This window comes from Etheostoma spectabile, chromosome 19, assembly GCF_008692095.1.
Source record: "Etheostoma spectabile isolate EspeVRDwgs_2016 chromosome 19, UIUC_Espe_1.0, whole genome shotgun sequence".
Classification (NCBI taxonomy): domain Eukaryota; kingdom Metazoa; phylum Chordata; class Actinopteri; order Perciformes; family Percidae; genus Etheostoma; species Etheostoma spectabile.
Window position 1 is genome coordinate 11,713,986 of NC_045751.1, and position 4,145 is coordinate 11,718,130.

The 4,145-nt window shown below is 39.2% G+C and overlaps 1 protein-coding gene and 1 long non-coding RNA gene across 2 annotated transcripts in view; both read left to right on the top strand.

Moving 5' to 3' along the window:
• The window catches only part of LOC116707340 (uncharacterized), a 217,341-nt gene that overhangs the window by 66,568 nt on the left and 146,628 nt on the right, over nucleotides 1–4,145 (top strand). The gene's annotated exons all lie outside the window — the stretch shown is intronic.
• Nucleotides 377–1,431, top strand: LOC116707358 (uncharacterized). Its single transcript, XR_004336481.1, has 2 exons — nucleotides 377–479; nucleotides 1,077–1,431. It is a non-coding gene; the product is annotated as an uncharacterized LOC116707358 (long non-coding RNA).

Consider the following 4,145-nt stretch of genomic DNA (forward strand, 5'->3'; position numbering starts at 1 on the left):
GTTTAATATGTTTTTTATATTAAAGTTTGATGTTTGCACCTTTCACCGAGGCAACGACGAAACCTTTTCCTGATTCTGATTCATAAGTATTGAAATTAAAATGTATTTGTATTTCTGCAGAGGCGAGGCAGCTATCGTAGTGTTAACTAGTTCTTTATTATTGGAACTGAGTTAAAAGTAGATTGTTCTAAAAATCATTGATCAGTGACAACAGGAACCCGTAGACATGGATATAGAATATTTCCACTTTCTTTCAATATCTAATCATAGACCCTTAGTCCTGTTTCTCTCATGAAGGAGTCGAGGTCCCAGAATTCAGGATGACAGTTGCAGGACGAGTCCAGTGGGACAAAGACGTCCTCAGAGAAGGACTCAGACTTCATGTGTGCAGACTCGGACTGAAGACTCGGGACTGTACAAGTGTCAATTCTTCACAGATTTTGGGAGGAGCTCTGGTAGATGTTGGCTCAATGTCACGGGTAAGTTGAAGCAATCTGATTGGTTCATGGCTGTGATTAAAATAACCAACTATCATGGGACTCCTTTGTACATTAAAGGACAGATCCAGTGCAATACGAACCTAGGGGTTAATAACACGCGTACGGAGTCAACCATTCTCTGCGATGTGTTTTCATGTATAATCCAATGTGACCAGTTTTAGCGCAAACTGCTAATTAGCTTGTAACGCTAGTTGTCGGGGCAGGGTAAAAGTAAAAAGAAATCGCTTTTTCTATATTACGAACAAGGCTCAACATAGCCCACACCTCCATGGTAGTATAATGAGGATCCCTACACCTAAACCATTGAGAACTTTGTAAGTGTACAGACCGTTTATTTAAAAGATAGATTATAAAGACAGTAGCTTTCACGAATACAGGCAGGCGCCATCTTGGGAAAACAGTCCTGACCAGTCGAATGACGAACACCGTTCACCAGTAACCAGTACCAGCTCATAGACTGGTCCCTAATCAGAGGTTTTGGTCACATTTTATGATCGTTGAAACGAAGCCCAGAGAACGGTCGACTCGTGAAATGTTTTCCTTCACATGAATAACAGATGTTTGTTCTCTTCACAGCAGCGAGGGATGAACCTGAGACACCGAACACAACAAGTCCACCACAACCAGAGAGTCGGGGACGGATCGTCCTCTACTGTGGACTGGGACTGGGACTGTTAGCAGCAGCTCTGCTGGGTGGTGGTTTCTATTGGTTCAGAAATAATATATTGCAGAGAGAACAAGACTCCCCTCCGGAGACTAGAAGTTACACATCAGCAGATGTTGAATCATCAACAACTGAGACAAATCAGTTATAATCAACTGTTTATATCACCGACACAAAGGAAATACTTTCTCATTGGCAGCTAATATAACACTAGGTAACCATAGCAATGTTGATGTTTCTCACACATGAAAATGAGGAAAAAGAACAAAACAACCTGTAACAGGTGATGACTGAAACACATTCATGATATAAAAGTCTAATAATTATGGAGGAAAACAATTCAATTCAATTTTATTTATATAGTACTAAATAACTCACAGACGACTTTAAATACTCTTGTCATCTTTTGATACAAGATATGTACAGTCATGGACGTAATTATTGGCACCCCTGAAACTTTTCCAGAAAATGCACTATTTCTCCCAGAAAAGTGTTGCAATGACAAATGTTTTGGTATACACATGTTTATTACCTTTAAGAGCATTGGAACAGCACAAAAAAGCAGAAGAAAAAAGGCAAATTTAACATCATTTTACACAAAACTCCCAAAATGGACTGGACAAAATGATTGGCACCCTATTGAAACTGTTGGTAAATAATTTCATTACAAGCATGTGATGTTCCTTTAAACTCACCTGTGGCAAGTAACAGGTGCTGGCAATTTAGAAACCAAAACTGAAGCCAGTTAGAGTGTATATAGGTTGGCTCAACCTTTGTGTTGTGTGCCTGTGTGTGCCACACCAAGCATGGAGAAGAGAAAGAAGAGCTGAGAATTGTCTGAGGACTTAAGAAACAAAATTGTTGAAAAATATCAACAATCTCAAGGTTACAAGTCAATCTCCAGAGATCTTAAAGTTCCTTTGTCCACTGTGCGCAATATAATCAAGAAGTTTATAACCCATGGAACTGTGGCAAATCTCCCTGGACGTGGACGGAAGAGAAAAATTGATGAAAGAATGCAACGCAGGATAGTTCGAATGGTGGATAAACAACCTCAGTCAACTTCCACGCAAATTCAGACTGTGCAGACTCAGGGTGCATCAGTGACAGCTCGAACCATACGTCGTCTGATGAGAAGAAGCGCTATGGCAGGAGACCAAGGAGAACCCCACTTCTGACACAGAGGCATAAAAAAGCCAGACTGCAGTTTGCAAAAATGTACCTGAGTAAGCCTCAATCCTTCTGGGAGAACGTTTTGTGGACAGATGAGACTAAGGTAGAGATTTTCGGCAAAGCGCGTCATTCTACTGTTTACAGAAAACGGAAAGAGGCCTACCAAGAAAAGAACACAGTACCTACAGTCAAACATGGTGGAGGTTCAAGGATGTTCTGGGGTTGTTTTGCTTCCTCTGGCACTGGGTGCATTGACTGTGTGCAAGGAATCATGAAATCTGGAGACTATCAAAAGATTTTGGCCCATAATGTAGGGCCTAGTGTCAGAAAGCTTGGTTTGCGTCAGAGGTCATGGGTGTTTCAGCAGGACAATGACCCCACACATACCTCAAAAAGCACCCAGACATGGCTGTAGACAAAGCGCTGGAGGATTCTGAAGTGGCCATCAATGAGTCCGGATCTAAATCCCATAGAACACCTATGGAGAGATCTCAAAATTGCCGTTGCAAGAAGGCACCCTTCAAATCTGAGAGACCTGGAGCAGTTTTCAAAAGAAGAGTGGTCCAAAATTCCAGTTGAGAGGTGTAGGAAGCTTGTTGATGGTTATAGGAAGCGATTGGTTTCGGTTATTTTCTCCAAAGGGTGTGCAACCAAATATTAAGTTTAGGGTGCCAACAATTTTGTCCGACCTAATTTTTGAGTTTTGTGTAAAATTATGTCAAATTTGCCTTTTTTCTTCTGCTTTTTTGTGCTGTTCCAATGCTCTTAAAGGTAATAAACATGTGTATACCAAAACATTTGTCATTGCAACACTTTTCTGGGAGAAATAGTGCATTTTCTGGAAATGTTTCAGGGGTGCCAATAATTACGTCCATGACTGTATATATATATATATATATATATATATATATATATATATATAGTGTGTGTGTGTGTGTGTGTGTGCTGAAATTAATGACACAACTAATACATTTAGAGTAAGAAGAACAAGACTAGAATACATTGAATGCAAAAGTGTTACAATTTTCCCAATTTTGTTACTTAAGTTTTTTTGTTGTATTTTGTTCTAATTCCTTTTTCTTATGCATCAGTTACTTTGTATGTATGGATTTGTTTTTTTTTTACATATTTATTGTTTTATATTAATGTTTAATATGTTTTTTATATTAAAGTTTGATGTTTGCACCTTTCACCGAGGCAACGACGAAACCTTTTCCTGATTCTGATTCATAAGTATTGAAATTAAAATGTATTTGTATTTCTGCAGAGGCGAGGCAGCTATCGTAGTGTTAACTAGTTCTTTATTATTGGAACTGAGTTAAAAGTAGATTGTTCTAAAAATCATTGATCAGTGACAACAGGAACCCGTAGACATGGATATAGAATATTTCCACTTTCTTTCAATATCTAATCATTTTATTTATAAAAGGTGCTTATGGGATAATGCTGTAAATAGCAATGCATTCTGGGAGAGCTGTCTGTCTGCAGGTCCCAGCTGTCTATTTATACAGATTCAGATTCACAGTCACACAGTACATGATTCACATTATAGAAAACAATAGTTACATTTTGAATGTGTAAAAGAAAAGAACGTACATGCTTCAGAGAGTCAAAAAGTGTTTAGAAGAAGAATGATATGTCCACCTGTCCACCAGGCGTCTCCGACTGTCCCAATGTTCTCATTTCCCAATCCCCCTGCAGCACATATACCAGACAGGCTGGTCCTGGTTGGTCCATGTTTGTGGTCGGCCTAAAAAGCACCAATACCACACTGTGGAAACACTCCACTACAAGTCCAAGTCCTACAT